Source organism: Oncorhynchus tshawytscha, linkage group LG28 (assembly GCF_018296145.1).
Source record: "Oncorhynchus tshawytscha isolate Ot180627B linkage group LG28, Otsh_v2.0, whole genome shotgun sequence".
Lineage (NCBI taxonomy): Eukaryota > Metazoa > Chordata > Actinopteri > Salmoniformes > Salmonidae > Oncorhynchus > Oncorhynchus tshawytscha.
Genome location: NC_056456.1, coordinates 27522 through 48139, shown reverse-complemented (window position 1 = coordinate 48139; position 20618 = coordinate 27522). Strand labels below are relative to the sequence as shown.

The 20618-nt window shown below is 42.1% G+C and overlaps 1 pseudogene; it reads right to left on the bottom strand.

Moving 5' to 3' along the window:
* Nucleotides 1-1686: 1686 nt before the first annotated feature.
* LOC121841214 lies at nucleotides 1687-3235 on the bottom strand (annotated as a pseudogene).
* Nucleotides 3236-20618: the final 17383 nt, after the last annotated feature.

Here is a 20618-nt window from a genome sequence, read left to right as displayed (position 1 = left end):
ATATTTTTTTGTATCTTATTTATATAAACCGGATTGAAAATTAATCCTCATCATCATCGCAAAATACATGAAATGAAAAACAAAACGACAACCCGCTGCTGCAGTTTCAATTTGATTTCAAATCAGTTGAATCAGTAACAAACCAAGAAATTGTTAAAAGACTTCTCAACAACAGTTTTTAAATGCAAGCACCATGCTTATTCAATATGATCTGACAGTTTGTTCATTTTAATCATTAAAATTACAACTTTAACTATGCATCTGGCCAGCAGAACCAGAGTCACCAAATAATAATAATAAAATAGACAAAAAGATAATATCATATAACATACACAACAGTTTTCATTTTGAGATTTTGCACAACCTGAATCCCTTTTTTTTTTTACTGACCGGCAGAATATTTTTGGAGAAAACATAGCATTAATATATTTCAACGTCGTATTCCCGAAACGCATGCGCAATCCAAATACTTGTTAATTGTACATAAACCCCTCATTTGGTCAACATTATTGAGCATGTTTGAGAGACTTTATTAAAAAATGGAAAAGTACAAAATATGTCTATAGCAGGCCTATATGACTGTTAACGCGACGCAGCTGCACCCAATAAAATACTTTAATCGAGTTTCAATTAAATCTCCTCCTACATTTGTTCTTCACATTATATTCACATTAGGGTTAGGCAATAGTTAACAGAACGGGATTTCTGGTTAAGAAAAACTCTTCTGACTACAGCAGCACATTGAAATGAAATGGAATAACATGTGACGGTATTTTTCTACTGTAGCCTATATGCATCCGAGGAGAGAGAATAACAAACAGTCACGGTGCTTAAATGTTGTACGCAAAGTACTCACTCATCTGATATTATAGCGAGGCGTTTGTTTTTACAGTTTCACACAATACATCACATTGTGTCATATGGTTATTATTAAGCTTGCATCTATCTTGTCTTTATTATTATAATAGAATAATCCATAATCATAGAATGTCTTTTAAGGGCGACTGTACAAAACTCAAAATGAAAACTTAAAACAAGCCAGTATCCATAAAGTGCACTTAATATACAGTTTATCTTTAAATGCAACTGCAAAATGGCCATATCTCCGAAACAATACCCACAGAATGAAACTCAAACTTAAACATGAAGAAAAGAAAACTCAAAGAAAGAAAGAAAAGTTAAAACCCGCCTCTTCAATCATGGTGTGCAGTTTTGCGTTGCGTAATATTTGCAAGGCTATACAGAACACCATGATATTGCACAGGCAGCCCTGCTGTACTGTCCCCATTCCATTAATCTAAACAACGCTATGGAGAAGCGCTGATCAACAACATGCTCTTATTAAGTAGTACAAAATATAAATTATTACCGTACATGTCCAGCATGCAGGATTAATATTTTAATGAGATTTTTGTTTCAATATGTTTTCGAAAATAACCAAGCAGGCAACCAATGATATGTCGTATACAATGTCCCCTTTGCGGGATAAGTAGACAGAATTCAAGATTGCATAATGTGGATTCTTGTTTTACAATTATCTTTTCTTTTTTTCAGGCCCAGTGTCAAATGTGAGTCTCAAAACTCTGCGTTGTTTGTTGTGTAGACCTATACGCCGGTGGTCATCCCACTAACAGACACAGTAAAGCAGTAGCCTGAAAAGAAGAAAGTTCACCCGCAGTTTCTCTTCCCACAGGAAGATGGAAAAAAGGAACTTCACTACAAGCAACTAATCTACAAAGATGCAGCATTGACCCAACATTCTACCTTGTTCTCTGTATCTCTGTTGTCACGTGGATGGAGAGAGATGGTTCCATATGAGACTATTACCATTTTACGGAAAATTATTCTTATATGAATATAGTTGCTGTCATTAGTATAGTCAATGTGACGGAGTATTTGATTATTATTGTTGGGTCATCAGCAACAGTTGGTGGTAGGGTAGGGGAGAGTCAATAGAGCTATAATAACAACTCACATGAAAAACTCTGGAGGTGATAGATTGTCCCTTGTGGACCCAGCCTCCCGGATCCCGTTATTCGCTCCCGTTTCCGTCAGTTTCTCGCACATTAGTTTGTAGGCGTCCCTCTCGCTCCCGTTCCCGTCAGTTTCTCGCACTTTAGTTTGTAGGCGTCCCTCTCGCGCGCGCCAGCCGATTGATCTCCGCCTTGAGTGCCCCCACCTGGTTTATCAGATGAGTCTTCTCGTTCTCCAGCACGTGTTTCTGCTGCACCCGCTTGAAGCGGCAGGACTGTGCGTAGCCCCTGTTTTTTAGGGTCCGCCTCTTCTGCTTGAGATGGATGACCTCGTCCTTGGTGAACCCCCGCAGGTGCCTGTTCAGCTCCCTCACAGACATGGACACCAGCTGGTCGTCAGAGAATCGGTCCTCTACATTGCCTGAGCCTTGTTGCCCCTGGTGGTCGTGTTGGTGGTGGTGGCGGTGGTGGAGGGCTTGGTGGGAGTCTGGGGAGACGGGGGACGGGCTGTCAGGGTCCTGGCTGTGGTGGTGGTGCTGGGTATGTGGGTGGCTGTGCCCCGCCTGGTGTCCAGGCAGTTCATCTGGGTGGTGCAGAATGCCTCCCCCATAGGGATGGTAATGCTGTTGGGGTTGGCCATGGGGGTTGTGGTGGTGAGGCCCTCTGTAGCCATCGGCTGCTCTGCTGCAGCTGCTGCTGGACATGCGGGGTCGGGCGTGGCTATGGGTCGTGGCTCCAATCAGGGCCTCCACTGCGTCCTCCGGGGTCAGACTCAGCGTCTGTGGGTCGATCTGCTGGTGGTACCCACTGTTGGGCATCCAGCAGAGCTCCTCCAGATGGTTCTTCTGCTCTCTGGGGCTGAAGCTGGGTGAGGAAGGCACCGAGCTGCATGGTGTGCTGATGGGGGTGGAGGACACAGAGCCCTGGGGCTGGAGCCGAGTACACTGGCGCACCCCGACTCGTCCCAGCCCGGTCAGACCTTCCTTCTTCACGTCAAACTTCATTAGGTCAAAGTCGTTGACGTATTCCAGAGCCAGAGGGCTGTTGGGGGAGCTCTGGGACCATGCTCAGCTCTGCGCTCATGGTGCTGCCACGACTTTTCTGCAGATTGGTGAAGGTGTTTGCCAGCGTCGCAAAAACACACTTCTTAATAATAAGCGTCTGTTCTCCACTCTCTTGTCTCATGCAGTAGCTTTTCCTCCAATGCTGCAGACTCGTGTGCTTTTGCATTGAACTCCATTCGAAGAGGTAAAAAGTAGAAAGCGGAAAGAAAGCGGAAAAAAACCATTCAGACTAGGGCACTGCAAACGACATGGGAATTTACTTCATGTCGCCTACTTCTGCTAACTGGCTCTGATCTGGTCAACAGACGAGAAGTGGAGATAGAAATACTGTCGTCTCAGTGCATAGACTAAACCGTCAGTCCTTTCAGCAGAAACCAACTTAAAACATTTAACCAAAAATACAATATAATACCGAGTTGTCGTTGACCCAGGCTCCTGTCCTGGTCAACTTTGTAGATATAAGGTATAGTCCTTGTTTTTCACTAGGAAAATAAAAATAAGATAAGACTAGTGCATCTGGTTTTTGGTTGGAGAAGTAGCCCTTTAGCTCTGCACTGCAGAGATATGAGCTCTCCTTCCTGACACACTCACTCTCGAGTATCCAACAGTCTGCGCTGACTGCCAGCACTTTATCCTTATAGCGCGCCGTGACGTCACGCTTAAAGGCAGGCACCCTTGCCTGCCTGTCTCCAATGGGAGCGGCTTATTCTCCGATTTAGAATAACTGAGAGGATGGAGAGAGGTAGGAGGAGAACGGAAGAGAGGAAGGGGAGCGCTGTCAATTCAATTCAAGGCTTTATTGGCATGGGAAACGTATGTTAACGTTGCCAATGCAAGTGATGTAGATATTAAACAAAGAAAAATAAACAATCAAAATTAACAGTAAACATTACACTCACAGTAGTTCCAAAATAATAAAGTCAATTAAAATGTCATTATGTCTATATACAGTTTGTAACAATGTAACAAATAGCCTCCAACTCAATCATCAAGTTTGCGGACGACACAACAGTGGTAGGCTTGATTACCAACAACGACGAGACGGCCTACAGGGAGGAGGTGAGGGCCCTCGGAGTGTGGTGTCAGGAAAATAACCTCACACTCAACGTCAACAAAACTAAGGAGATGATTGTGGACTTCAGGAAACAGCAGAGGAACACCCCCCATCCACATCGATGGAACAGTAGTGGAGAGGGTAGCAAGTTTTAAGTTCCTCGGCATACACATCACAGACAAACTGAATTGGTCCACTCACACAGACAGCATCGTGAGGAAGGCGCAGCAGCGCCTCTTCAACCTCAGGAGGCTGAAGAAATTCGGCTTGTCACCAAAAGCACTCACAAACTTCTACAGATGCACAATCGAGAGCATCCTGGCGGGCTGTATCACCGCCTGGTATGGCAACTGCACCGCCCTCAACCGTAAGGCTCTCCAGAGGGTAGTGAGGTCTGCACAACGCATCACCGGGGGGGCAAACTACCTGCCCTCCAGGACACCTACACCACCCGATGCTACAGGAAGGCCATAAAGATCATCAAGGACATCAACCACCCGAGCCACTGCCTGTTCACCCCGCTGCCATCCAGAAGGCGAGGTCAGTACAGGTGCATCAAAGCTGGGACCGAGAGACTGAAAAACAGCTTCTATCTCAAGGCCATCAGACTGTTAAACAGCCACCCACTAACATTGAGTGGCTACTTCCAACACACTGTCAATGACACTGACTCTACTCCAGCCACTTTAATCATGGGAATCGATGGGAAATGATGTAAATATATCACTAGCCACTTTAAACAATGCTACCTTATATAATGTTACTTACCCTACATTGTTCATCTCATATGCATACGTTGATACTGTACTCTATATCATCGACTGCATCCTTATGTAATACATGTATCACTAGCCACTTTAACTATGCCACTTGGTTTACATACTTATCTCATATGTATATACTGTACTCGATATCATCTACTGTATCTTGCCTATGCTGCTCTGTACCATCACTCATTCATATATCCTTATGTACATATTCTTTATCCCCTTACACTGTGTATGACAGTAGTTTTTTTTGGAATTGTTAGTTAGATTACTTGCTCGTTATTACTGCATTGTCGGAACTAGAAGCACAAGCATTTCGCTACACTCGCATTAACATCTGCTAACCATGTGTATGTGACAAATAAAATTTGATTTGATTTGGATTTGATTTGAGATAAAGTACAAAAGGGGAAATAAATAAACATAAATAAGGGTTGTATTTACAATGGTGTTTGTTCCTCACTGGTTGCCCTTTTCTTGTGGCAACAGGTCACAAATCTTGGTGCTGTGATGGCACACTGTGGTATTTCACCCAGTAGATATGGGAGTTAATCAAAAATGTGTTTGTTTTCGAATTCTTTGTGGATTTGTGTAATCTGAGGGAAATATGTCTCTAATATGGTCAAACCTTGGCAGGAGGTTAGGAAGTGCAGCTCAGTTTACAACTCATTTTGTGGGCAGTGTGCACATAATCTGTCTTCTCTTCAGAGCCAGGTCTGCCTACGGCAGCCTTTCTCAATCGCAAGGCTATCCTCACTGAGTCTGTACATAGTCAAAGCTTTCCTTAAATTTAGGTCAGTCACAGTGGTCAGGTATTCTGCCACTGTGTACTCTCTGTTTAGGGCTCTCTGACAGCTACAGACAGTCAAATTAGCTGACTGACTCCCCCAAACAAACACGGGAGGAGTGGTGAGTGAGAAAGAAGAGCTGAATGCTTTCACATAGGGGAACCACTGGCATTGAATCATTTAACAGCCCGCATTTAATGCATAATTCCCCCTCTTCCACAGAAATGATCTCCCAGTTTACACGGAGTGAACAGAGACAACCAAGTTATCCACACACAGTGTCATCGGAAAGTTTTCCGACCCCTTGACTTCTTGCACATTTTGTTAGGTTACAGACTTATTCTAAAATTAATTGAAATATTTTTTTTCCTCGTCAATCTACACACAATACCCGATAATGACAAAGCAAAATATATTTGATATACTTCAAAGTAACCACCCTTTGCCTTGATGACAGCTTTGCACACTCTTGGCCTTTCTCTCAACCAGCTTCATGAGAAAGTCACCTGGAATGCATTTCAATTAACAGGTGTGCCTTGTTAAAAGCTAATTTCTGGAATTTCTTTCCTTCTTAAAGTGTTTGAGCCAAACAGTTGTGTTGTGACAAGGTAGGGGTGGCATACAGAAGACAGCCCTAATTGGTAAAAGACCAAGTCTATATTATGGCAAGAACAGCTCAAATAAGCAAAGAGACATGGTCAGTCAATATGGGAAAATTCAAGAAATTTGAACATTTCTTCAAGTGTAGTCGCAAAACCATCAAGCGCTATGATGAAACTGGCTTTCATGAGGAGCGCCACAGGAAAGGAAGACCCAGAGTTACCTTTGCTGCAGAGGATAAGTTCATTAAAGTTACCAGCCTCAGAAATTGCAGCCCAAATAAATCCTTCACAGAGTTAAAGTTATAGACACATTTCTACATAACTGTTCAGAGGTGAATGAGTGAATCAGGCCTTCATGATCGAATTGCTGAAACAACAAAAACACTACTAAAGGACATCAATAAGAAGAATAATAATAATATATTACCTCCATAATCACCCGACCTCAACCCAATTGAGATGGTTTGGAATGTGTTGGACCGCAGAGTGAAGGAAAAGCAGCCAACAAGTGCTCAGCATATGTGGGAACTCCATCAAGACTGTTGGGAAAGCAATCCCTGTGAAGCTGGTTGAGAGAATGCCAAGAGTGTGCAAAGCTGTCATTTGTTTAACCCTTTTTTGGTTACTACATGATTCCATATGAGTTATTTCATAGTTTTGATGTCTTTACTATTAATCTACAATGTAGAAAATAGTACAAATAAATAAAAACACTTGATTGAGTATGTGTTCAAACTTTTTACTGGTACTGTGAGTATTCAGACCCTTTACTCAGTACTTTGTTGAAAAACCTTTGGCAGAGATTACAATCTTGAGTCTTCTTGGTTATGACGCTTCAAGCTTGGCACACCTGTATTTGGGGAGTTTCTCCCATTCTTCTCTGCAGATCCTATCAAGCTCTGTCAGGTTGGATGGGGAGCGTCACTGCACAGCTATTTTCATGGCTCTTCTGAGAGTTCTATCGAGTTCAAGTCCGGGCTCTGGCTGGGCAACTCAAGGACATTCAGAGACTTGTCATGAAGCCACTCCTGCATTGTCTTGGCTATGTGCTTAGGGTCGTTGTCCTGTTGGAAGGTGAACCTTTGCCCCAGTCTGAGATCCTGAGTGCTCTGGAGCAGGTTTTAATCAAGGATCTCTCTGTGCTTTGCTCCGTTCTCTTTCCCTCAATCCTGACTAGTCTCCCAGTCCCTGCCGCTGAAAAATATCCCCACAGCATGATACTGCCACCACCGTGGTTCACTGTAGGCATGGTGCCAGGTTTCCTCTAGAAGGGACACATGGCATTCAGGCCAAATAGTTAAATCTTGGTTTCATCAGACCAGATAATCTTGTTTCTTGTGTTCTGAGAGTCTTTAGGTGCTTTTTGACAAACTCCAAGTGGGCTGTCATGTGCCTTTTACTGAGGAGTGGCTTCTGTCTGGCCACTCTACCATAAAGGCCTGATTTGTGGAGTGCTGCAGAGATGGTTGTCCTTCTGGAAGGTTCTCCCATTTCCACAGAGGAACTCTAGAGCTCTGTCAGACTGACCATCGGGTTCTTGATCACCTCCCTGACCAAGGCGTTTCTCTCCTGATTGCTCCAGTTTGGCCGGCGGCCAGCTATAGGAAGCGTCTTGGTGGTTCCAAACTTCTTCCATTGAAGGAGGACACTGTGTGTGGACCTTCAATGCTGCAGATATTACTTGGTACCCTTCCCCAGATCAGTGCTTCAACACAGATGATGTTGATGTTTTCTTTGAAAATGCTGCTACTCACTGTTTATTATCCATGCATAGTCACTTTAACCCCACCTACATATACAAATGACCTCGACTTACCTGTACTCCCCACATTGACTCGGGACCTGTACCCCCTGTATATAGCCTCATTATTGTTATTTTGTTACTTTTTATGTTATTTTAGACTTTAGTTTATTTAGTCATTCTTTTCTTAACTCTCTTTTCTTAAAACTGCAATGTTGGTTAAGGGCTTGTAAGTGATCCTTTCACGGTAAGTTCTGTTGTATATGGTGCATGTGACAATTTGATTTGTTTTATGTGTGTTTTCCCAACACACATACGCAAGACACATAAATTCAATATATTGAGAACAAGCTCCCGGATTTAGAGACACACTGAGAGAAGGTTGTGTTGTTATACCAAAGAGTACAAGTAGCCTACATTCTGACATCGTGCCAATGGTAATATCAGCATGTTCGAGCGAGAGACAGAACGCTCTTTCTTGGCTCGAATATTGTGCAGTGCATTGTGAAGCGTCACTGGTGACTACGGTGAAAAGAGGCTCAAAACCTCCGCTCCGTGGTCCTAATTGACTCTGCACAGCGACCTCGCGAAGAAATATTGTTTTTCGTTCAATCATAAGCTAATTGTATCATTAAATTGATTAGGCTACCAGTTTCTCTTTTAGGTATTGATTTTGTTGATACATAACACATTACTCGATACTATTGCGTATAGCCTATTTATTATTTGTGGTAACATAAAGTAGAATGAAGTTAAACAACCAAATTAAATATTCTCAGGAAAAACGAATAGTTATGGAACAGTACCACTAAAGACTACCTTTTGGAATTTAACATTTAATTGTGTGTCTTTGCATGTTGCGATTAATTGCCTGAATATGTTATAAGAGATATGTCTTGATATCCTGCTTGTAAATGAGTCAATTCTATTATCAATTCGTTTCCACCTCATATACAAGCCTGATCTCATGCCTCAGGCTCGGCCAAGAGTTATCGATTAAGCTGGGATGGATGGGGACGTTGCGCCGCGTGCAAACATCATACAATAACTGATGGTTTATATACTTCACTCACTTCAGCTCTGCCTTTCTTCACGATGTATCAAGACACAAGGACATATGTAATCTCAATCTTTCCCACAGCTATCTGTTAGATTATTATTATTATTATTCAGTCCATATTCGGCTAGTTTTTTTATATAAAAAGACTATATATGTTCACTTTGTCTGGTTTTAAAATGTGCCAAAAATCGAATAAACTTAAGACTTGAGTAGCAGCGAAAAGGAAAGAATGTGGTCTCACATTGTCAGTGGTATTACCCTATTTTATAAAGTATTTTGAGTTGTTAGTCTGCATACCTAAAGCTGATGGACAGCAATTGTAACGGTCTTCTTCCTCTGACAAGAGTAGTAGGAAGGATCGGAGGACCAATGCGCAGCTGTGGTAAGTGTTCATGATACTTTTAATAGAACACAGAAAAATACAAAATTACAAAGTGAAATAACAAAAACCGAAACAGTTCCGTGTGGAACACACAGACACAGAAAATAATCACCCACAAATCAAGGGTGAAAACAGGCTGCCTAAGTATCAATCAGGGACAACGATTGACAGCTGTCTCCATACCAGGCCATACCAGGCCAAACAGAAAAAACAACTTATAGAAAAACAAACATAGACAACCCACCCAACTCACGCCCTGACCATACTAAAACAAAGACATAACAAAATAACTAAGGTCAGAACGTTTTAATTGACCTTTTATGATACATCTATTCTACTTTCTGACAGAAGCGAGATTTAAAGAAAAAAAAAAAAAATACATTAAATATATTATTGTAGGCCTTAAGTGTAGCCTAGTTGTATTATCATTATTAATAATAATAATAAATGTTGTTACTACGAGGCTATTCAGTGGCGATTTTAGCATGTACATCTTGGTGGGGCAAAAAAATAAATAGTGGGATGCATGCCTGCAAAGCCACTACACAACACAACACTAAACAATACATTAATTGCACTATAATGCAGTCCCAACATCTTACCACTGCTACACCTGGCTATCAGCGGAGCCTTGTCTGGCAGTGAAACAGTTCATTCAGCCTCATTTACTGCCTTTAAAAAAACATAGCTGATATGGCTGACTTGCAAACATCCTGAAGCTAAACAAATGTGGTTTCTAATGACAATTGAGATGTACAAACTATGGCATAATGGGATGACAAGCATATAAGAGGCAATCCGTAATTACGATTAAGTCATTAATGAGCGAGCTAGGACGGATTTAGTCAATATAACTAACTATTTGCTTAGCACTTTTGAAATGTACAGTGACAGAATTCAGAACATGGTTTCACCCTGTACATAAAGTCAGAACCCTAGAATAAATAAAGGGGGCATATAAGCAGAATGAAAGCTCTTACAATATTCAATGATTACTTTGATCTAAATCAGGTTATAGGCTACATGTGCACACCCGAGTCAGAACAGAACAGTAGGTCGAAATTAAGAGTGGGAAATAGACCAAATTGTCATGCCCTGGTCTTAGTATTTTGTGTTTTCTTTATTATTTTGGTTAGGCCAGGGTGTGACATGGGTTTATTATGTGGTGTGTTTTGTCTTGGGGTTTTTGTAGGTATTGGGATTGTGGCTTAGTGGGGTTATCTAGTATAGTCTATGGCTGTCTGGAGTGGTTCTCAATCAGAGGCAGGTGTTTATCGTTGTCTCTAATTGGGAACCATATTTAGGCAGCCATTTTCTTTGAGTGTTTCGTGGGTGATTGTTCCTGTCTCTGTGTTAGTTTGCACCAGATAGGCTGTTTAGGTTTTCACGGTACGTTTGTTGTTTTGTATTGTTCGTGTTTATTCGTTTTATTAAACATGTATCAAAATTACCACGCTACATTTTGGTCCGCCTCTCCTTCGATGGAAGAAAACCGTAACACAAATTATTAGGGTGAGGCACATGGGCTACTAACATCTTACTACACAACATACACTTAGTATTATTTTCTTAGCTACAGTTTACATATCTCCCTGGCATATTACATCATTTATGCAGCAGCATACAATACCTTTTTGGACTCACCTTGTTGTGCTGTGCTCACTTGAACATGAAGGTGGAGCCCGCCAAACCTTCATGGGCAAATTTTGTCATCAAAGTCTGGCATTCTCTGGATTTATGGTGCTTTCAAAAGAACTGGGAACTTGGAAAAAACAAGGTCGAATCATGATTCCAAATTGGATTACTATTCAAAACGTATTTTCCCAGTCGGAGCTTGTTTATTCCCAACTTCCCAGTTGGAATTAACAGTTTTGAGCGCGGCACAAATCTTGCTTCAATGACAGCATGGCCAATGTTTAATGTTTATCATGTTACATTTGGAAAAGAGCCCCTTCATCCCAGATTTGGGACAACACAGCCACTGTCACTGATTCCTTCCAAACTATTAATTGCTCAATTTGCGATTTCCAACTTGTTGTTTAAGTACAATGGCCGATGAGAACAGATACGTTTTATCTAGAATTACTCTTCATTTATTTTCATAAAACAAGGATTAGAAAGGATTTGCCAGTAGATTGGAGTCTTGATTCATGATGATGACTGCTAGTTAAGATTTTCAATGTCTGATTTTCACATGATCAGTCCAATCAAAGCTACTGTACATATAACATGATTTGACATAATTTTATCTGTGACCAAAAAACTTGAGCCTTCTTGGATGGGCACTTCTAATGTAACTCTATGGCAGACCCCAAGGGGCTAGAATTTTCTACGTCAACCCTTAGATTTGGCGGTGAAGTAGTGTCCCCATGAGTGACAAAACACTGAGCTAATCACGGCAAAAAGCTCCTTATTTTCTGCTGGTTTGCCCGACCACCATAGAAAGCACTGAGCTAGATTGAAACACCTGCATTTTGGAGCTGCCTTAATCAAAAAAACAAAATAGAGACCATGGTTGTATGCAGATTTATTAACTCAATTATATATACAGTTGAAGTCGAAAGTTTACATACACTTAGGTTGGAGTCATAGTAAGACAAATGTCTTACTAACTATAGTTTTGGCAAGCCGGTTAGGACATCTACTTTGTGCATGACACAATTAATTTTTCCAACAATTGTTTACAGAGAGATAATTCACTGTATCGCAATTCCAGTGGGTCAGAAGTTTACATACACTAAGTTGACTGTGCCTTTAAACAGCTTGGAAAATTCCAGAAAACGATGTTATGTCTTTAGAAGCTTCTGATGGAATAATTAACATAATTTGAGTCAATTGGAGTGTGTACCTGTGGATGTATTTCAAGGCCTACCTTCAAACTCAGTGCGTCTTTGCTTGCCATCATGGTAAAATCAAAAGAAATCAACCAAGACTTTAGAAAAAAAATTGCAGACCTCCACAAGTCTGGTTCATCCTTGGGAGCAATTTCCAAATACCTGAAAGGTACCACGTTCATCTGTACAAATAATAGTACGCAAGTATAAACACCATGGGACCACGCAGCCGTCATACAGCTCAGGAAGGAGACGCGTTGTGTCTCCTGGAAATGAATGAGCGAAAAGTGCAAATCAATCCCAGAACAACAGCAAAGGACCCTGTGAAGATGCTGAAGGAAACAGGTACAAAAGTATCTATATCCACAGTAAAACAAGTCCTATATCGATGTAACCTGAAAGGCCGCTCAGCAAGGAAGAAGCCACAGCTCTAAAACCGCCATGAAAAAGCCAGACTACGGTTTGCAACTTCACATGGGGACAAAGATTGTACTTGTTGAAGAAAGGTCCTCTGGTCTGATGAAACAAAAATGGAACTGTTTGGCAATAATGACCATTGTTATGTTTGGAGGAAAAAGGGGGATGCTTGCAAGCCAAAGAACACCATCCTAACTGTGAAGCACGGGGGTGGCAGCATCATGGTTTGGGTGTGCTTTGCTGCAGGAGGGACTGGTGCACTTCACAAAATAGATGGCATCATGAGGGGGAACATTATGTGGATATATTGAAGGAACATCTCAAGACATTAGTGAGAAAGTTAAAGCTTGGTCACAAATGGGTCTTCCAAATGGACAATGACCCGAAGCATGCTTCCAAAGTTGTGGCAAAATGGCTTAAGTACAACAAAGTCAAGGTATTGAAGAGGTCTTCACAAAACCCTGACCTCAATCCTAAAGAAGATTTGTGGGCAGAACTGAAAAAGCATGTTTGAACAAGGAGGCCTACACACCTGACTCAGTTACACAAGCTCTGTGTTGAGGATTGGGCCAAAATTCACCCAACTTATTGTGGGAAGCTTGTGGAAGGCTACCCGAAACGTTTGACCCAAGTTAAACAATTTAAAGGCAATGCTACCAAATACTAATTGAGTGTATGTAAACTTCAGCCCCACTGGGAATGTGATGAAAGAAATAAAAGCTGAAATAAATCATTCTCTCTACTATTATTCTGACATTTCACATTCTTAAAATAAAGTGGTGATCCTAACTGACAGGGAATTTTTACTAGGATTAAATGTCCGTAATTGTGAAAAACTGAGTTTAAATGTATTTGGCTAAAGTGTATGTAAACTTCCGACTTCAACTGTATATTTTGTATATTGTTTGCGAAATGACGTGTCATGTAATAATGCCAAAATAACAGGCAAAACAGGCAAGCCTGTTTTTTGCTTTCAATGACGTGTCGCCACTGAGGCTATTATAATTTAGTACACACTTGGCTATAATAACATAATTATATTTCCAATAAAAGTTGCAATTTAGAAATCAAGGAATCCATTCTCTTCTGTAAGCTATTAGTCTATAGCCTTCCTAATATCCTCAGAAGAGGAATTTCTCGTGCTCACCTGCCTGAGTGAAGTTATGTCTCGTGCTCACCTGCCTGAGTGAAGTTATGTCTCGTGCTCCCTGTCTGAGTGAAGCTATGTCTCGTGCTCCCTGCATGAGTGAAGTTATGTCTCGTGATCCTGAGCGAAGTTATGTCTCGTGGTCCCTGTCTGAGTGAAGTTATATCTCATGCTCCCTGCCTGAGTGAAGTTATGTCTTGTGCTCCCTGCCTGAGTGAAGTTATGTCTCATGCTCCCTGCCTGAGTGAAGATATGTCTCGTTCTCCCTGCCTGAGTGAAGTTATGTCTCGTGCTCCCTGCCTGAGTGAAGTTATGTCTCGTGCTCCCTGCCTGAGTGAAGATATGTCTCGTGCTCCCTGCCTGAGTGAAGTTATGTCTCGTGCTCCCTGCCTGAGTGAAGATATGTCTCGTACTCCATGCCTGAGTGAAATTATTTCTCATGCTCCTGTGTGAAGTTATGTCTCGCCCTCCTGTGTGAAGTTATGTCTCGTGCTCCTGAGTGAAGATATGTCTCGTACTCCCTGCCTGAGTGAAGTTATGTCTCTTGCTCCCTGCCTGAGTGAAGTTATGTCTCATGCTCCCTGCCTGAGTGAAGTTATGTCTCGTGCTCCCTGCCTGAGTGAAGCTATTTCTCGCGCTCCCTGCATGAGTGAATTTGTCTCGTGCTCCTGAGTGATGTTATGTCTCGTGTTCCTGAGTGAAGTTATGTCTCGTGTTCCTGAGTGAAGTTATGTCTCGTGTTCCTGAGTGAAGTTATGTCTCGTGTTCCTGAGTGAAGTTATGTCTCGTGTTCCTGAGTGAAGATATGTCTCGTGATCCTGAGTGAAGATATATCTCGTGCTCCCTGCATGAGTGAAGTTATGTCTCGTGCTCCCTGCCTGAGTGAAGTTATTTCTCGTGCTCCCTGCCTGAGTGAAGTTATGTCTCGTGCTCCCTGCCTGAGTGAAGTTATGTCTCGTGCTCCTGAGTGAAGTTATGTCTCGTGTTCCTGAGTGAAGTTATGTCTCGTGTTCCTGAGTGAAGATATATCTCGTGCTCCCTGCATGAGTGAAGTTATGTCTCGTGCTCCCTGCCTGAGTGAAGTTATTTCTCGTGCTCCCTGCCTGAGTGAAGTTATGTCTCGTGCTCCCTGCCTGAGTGAAGTTATGTCTCGTGCTCCTGAGTGAAGTTATGTCTCGTGTTCCTGAGTGAAGTTATGTCTCGTGTTCCTGAGTGAATTTATGTCTCGTGCTCCCTGCCTGAGTGAAGTTATGTCTCGTGTTCCTGAGTGAAATTATGTCTCGTGCTCCTGAGTGAAGTTGTCTCGTGCTCCTGAGTGAAGTTATGTCTCGTGCTCCCTGTCTGAGTGAAGCTATGTCTCGTGCTCCCTGTCTGAGTGAAGGTATGTCTCGTGCTCCCTGCCTGAGTGAAGTTATGTCTCGTGTTCCTGAGTGAAGTTATGTCTCATGCTTCTCAGTGAAGTTATGTCTCCTGCTCCTGAGTGAAGTTATGTCTGAAGTGTTGGGCCCATGACAGCATTAGTTCCTTTTTACCCACTATCCCCTGCAACACCTCCATGTGGACTGTATAACGAACAGAGCGCATAACCAGTTCTGACAACATTATCAAAATGAAAGGCTATAGTGTACAATTACTTTTCTACAGGTATTTAACTACCAACCCAGTCTCATGAGCTATACTTTTACACCTATAGACCTAACTGTTAAACACTGACTCTACTGCATCTTAAAGCCCCATCTATCTCAGCAACATGTTTTCTTCCTACATGAAGGCAGCGTCATTGGCATGTAATACGCTGTATTATACCCAGACACTGTCGTATAGCGAGCAGCCAGGCCGCCGTTGGCTCTCCCCTTTCAGTCATATTATCCAAAAGTGTTCATGTCACCAGCATATTGCTGGTTAATGATCTATTGAGTGATCCGTGTGCTTGTGGACCGCGAAAAAAGTGTTGCATGCTTATTTATCCTCATAATGAAACTCCCATCCTATAGAATTTTGGAATGAATAACAATACATAAAACAATACTTTGCGACTTTGTTGCTATATTTAGTGAGTATTCAGACCTCTCTAGCGACACATTTTCAAAAAATCGACTAGCGACAAAGCTAGCAACTTTTTCTGGTGTTATTGGAGACTTTTGGAGACTGACGTGAAAGCACATATTGTTCTTACTCTTCTCAATGAGCAGCGGGTGCTGCCATGGGCCCCACCCCAGTCCCAAAGCACTCACAGGCGGCCCAGTCCTCGCGCAGCAGTCCCTCCCAGCTGCAGTCAGAGCAGGAGATGTTCACCCCTCTGCGTCCAGACTGCAAATGAATCGCACATGTGGGAATCTGCCACTGGCTGACCCGCCTTGGCTTACATTCAGGGCGGGATGTAAATGTAAAATGTTATTTTTCTAAAATAAATCCCTGTTAAAAAATAAATCACTGCATTTGACACACACAGCCTCAGTCACTTACTCAAATCAAATCAAATGTGTTTAAATAGCCTTTCTAACATCAGCTGATATATCAAAGTGCTGAACAGAAACCCAGCCTAAAAGCCCAAACAGCAAGCAATGCAGGTGTAGAGGCACGGTGGCTGGGAAAAACTCCCTAGAAAGGCCAAAACCTAGGAAGAAACCTAGAGAGGAACCAGGCTGTGAGGGGTGTGCAGTCTTCTTCTGGCTGTGCCGGGTGGCGATTATAACAGAACAGGGCCAAGATGTTCAAATGTTCATAAATGACCAGCATGGTCAAATAATAGTAATCACAGTGAACAGGTCAGGGTTCCATAGCCACAGGCAGAACAGTTGAAACTGGAGCAGCAGCACGGCCAGGTGGACTGGTGACAACAAGGAGTAATCATGCCAGGTAGTCCTGAGGCATGGTCCTAGGGCTCAAGTCCTCCGAGAGAGAAAGAAAGAAAGAAAGAAAGAAAGAAAGAGAGAATTAGAGAGAGCATACTTAAACTCACACAGGACACATGATAAGACACAAGAAATACTCCAGATATAACAGACTGACCCTAGCCCCCCGACACAAACTACTGCAGCATAAATACTGGAGGCTGAGAAAGGAGGGGTCAGGAGACACTGTGGCCCCATCCAATGATACCCCCGGACAGGGCCAAACAGGCAGGATATAACCCCACCAACCTTGCCAAAGCACAGCACCCACACCACTAGAGGGATATCTTCAACCACCAACTTTACCATCCTGAGTCAAGGCCGAGTATAGCCCACAAAGATCACCGCCACGGCACAACCCAAGAGGGGAGGGGGGGGGGGACCAACCCAGACAGAAAGACCACGTCAGTGACTGAACCCACTCAAGTGACGCACCCCTCCTAGGGACGGCATGGAAGAGCACCAGTAAGCAAGTGACTCAGCCCCTGTACTAGGGTTAGAGGCAGAGAATCGCAGTGGAGAGAGGGGAACCGGCTACGTAGAGACAGCAAAGGCGGTTGGTTGCTCCATCGCCTTTCCATTCACCTTCACACTCCTGGGCCAGACTACACTCAATCATAGGACCTACTGAAGAGATGAGTCTTCAATAAAGACTTAAAGTTTGAGACCGATTCTGCGTCTCTCACATGGGTAGGCAGGCCATTCCATTAAAATTGAGTTCTATAGGAGAAAGCCCTGCCTCCAGCTGTTGGCTTAGAAATTCTAGGGACAATTAGGAGGCCTGCGTTTTGTGACCGTAGCATACCTGTAGGTATGTACGGCAGGACCATAATCGGAAAGATAGGTAGGAGCTTACTCACCTTGTCCACTGTATGTGTGCCTCTCTGTGACATAATCTAAACATCTAGCTAGCTAGCTCATCATGTCTCAGTCTAAACTGTACACTCAAAAATACAGAAAGGAGTGGAAATCAAACACGGAATTCAAAGTCTGGTTGTAGCTGTTTATTGGAGATGATACACGGGCATACTGCCTGTATTGTAAGGCTGATTTCTACGCCAAACTTAGTGATGTAAAAAAACATATGACAACTCAAAAACATACTCAAAAGGCAAAGCCTAATAACAGTTCCTCCCAAAACAAGCTGCCATTCACGGTTTAAAAAATTGACTCTGCAAAAAAGGCTGAGGCCACCAAGGCATTAGCTATCATTGAACAATGTTCCATGCTGGCATGTGATCACATTGGAGAAGCATGTAGAGCTGCTTTCTTAGACTCCACTGCTGCTCCCACTTCAAAATGCACAGGACAAAGTGCACAGACATGATTCATGGTGTTCTAACACCATACTTTCTGAAAAAGTTGGTCGCAGATGTGGATGACCAGCGTTTCAGCCTCCTCCTCGATGAGTCCACAGTTGTGAGTGTTTCTAAGTACCTTGGGGTTGTGATAACGTACTTTCGTGACACCAAGCAGACAATTGTATCAGCATTTCTGGGGCTTGTTAAGTTGGAGGGAGGAGATGCCAAATCTATAGCCCGTGCTGTTGGAACATTGTTTGAATCAAGATGGAATAGATTTTAGATGCATTTTCGTCCGCTATGGCTTGATGGTTCGAATGTGTAATAAATCTGTCTGTCCATTGGCGAGCTAGCTGCATTCAGGTGAACTATTTGTCAGCCACAAATGTTAGCTTACTATTCTGAATTGAATTGTTTTTATAACTTCTATTTTTTTATTTGTATTCCAGAAATAAGTACAGGCTACTGCAGCTTGAAGTGAGACAGCTGATTCATTTATTTAATTGTTTTATTATCCAGAATCAACGTTACACAGTTAAAATATTAAAATGTTTCAGTGCGAATCGTGTATTCTCGAATCTAATAAGGTAGTATCATTCGTGCACCACATGAAACTTCATAGAAATGCACCCAATTGCTCTATTAATTTTGGCCCAAATATTCACGTGCATTCAGGCAATTTAATGCCCCTAAGTCTCACTTATACAGAGACCACAAGGGATATCAAAGATCTGTGAAAAGTGCTCAATTTCAACCAGCAGACAACATTTTTATCTGCCCAAGAGACATTTGTCAGTTCAGATGTTTACATTTGACTGAATTATTTCTCATTTGAAGGATCATTTGCAAGAGGGCAGAAAAATGAGTTGCCCTCATATAGGATATGAAAAATATGCTGTTAAATCTACATTTGCGACACATATATTCAAACATCATGCGTATGAGACAGTGTTGGAACTACAAACTGAAAATGTTACTGAGACCCCTGGTGTGTCTACAGACAATTACTTTTCCAAGTTTCTGGAGGAAGGTGCCCCCTTGGACATTGTTGATGAAGCTCTCTTTAAAAAAAAAAATCGTACACTGTTTATTTAAAGCTTCTGGCAAAGTTATTGTTACCTGTCTCTTTCATTCAGTCTATTATTGAAGAATTTAAAGATATTCATGACCTTGGTCAATCACATCTTTCAAAGCTCAAGGAGAAGTTGGGTGTACTTGGCATTCCTTAGAATTGTATAAAACTTGGAATTGAAGAGCTCCAAAAGGAGGATCTTATCAAGGCCTGTAATGGTTCTTTACAAACCGATCAGCATCAGAAGACTATCTTTAAAAACACTTTCAGTTATGTTGAACCAGTGCCCTTGTATTTAGGAACTAATGAATCTGGGAAAGAGTGCTTTGCCCAGTATGTCCCTATAAATAAAACAGTTGGTGCCATTTTTCAGTCAGAGACATTTAAGACACAGTATGAGAAAACACACGCTCACATTTCTGACAAGGAAATCTTTCAAGATATTTGGGATGGACAGAATATTGCAGACAATGCTTTATTTAAAACAGAAGCATCATCTTTAGCCTTAATACTATATTAAGATGCGTTTGAGGAGGCAAATCCTTTGGGATCCACGAAAAAAGAAACACAAGGTGCTTGCATATTGATCACATGCAACTAGTCCTATGCAGAGAGCAAGATTGTAAGATTTTGGACAGGAATTAGTTCTTAATAACCCATTGCTAAGAGATCATAAGGAGCTAGAGGATGGTGGTATTGTTTTAGCAGATGGACGTGTTTTGAGAGGTGCTTTATGTGCCATAGCTGGAGATAATCTTGGATCTCACAGTATAGGGGGCTTTGTGGAAAATTGCAGCCGGAGTACACATTTTTGTCGATATTGTGACATTGACAGAGCAACATTTCAGTTCAATCTACTGTCAACAGGTTCAACAAGAACTGCCCAGTCCTATAAAGAACATGTACAGTACATAGAAGCTAACGACAAAGAGTGCATGGAGTGTCACATTTGTTTCTCTATTTAATGAGCTTAGGTACTTCCATCTTTGCCAGCCTGGACTGCCTCCTTGCCTTGGTCATGACCTCTATGAGGGCATTGTCTCTTTTGACCTTGCACTGTTCATTAATCATTTGGTCAGTCAAGAAAAACATTTAACATATTTAGAATTGAACAGATGCATAAGCCAATTTAAATACCTTGGGAGTGATGGTAATGACAAATCTCCTGAAATCAGCCCTGGCAGTGAGAAGCTAAGTGGACAGGCTGTACAAAACTAGTGTCTGTTGAGAGTTCTCTCCCTCTTCGTAGGAGATCGGATCAAAAATCTACCAGATAGTGGTGTATGGCAAATGATTGTCCTCCTAAGACAAATCGTCAGATATATATGTGACTCACACCCGGGATTCGGTCTTCTGTAGCAAAATGTGAAATGGTGTAGATAAAAGTAGAGACTCAGAGCTACAAAATGGTATATCATACACTGCATTTGAGGAACAATGGGAAAGTAATTCTGCTATGAAAATTGATTAACTTGTAAACTCACTTTTGAGAAAATTGCCGTTGTATGTTTTGGTATCTAGT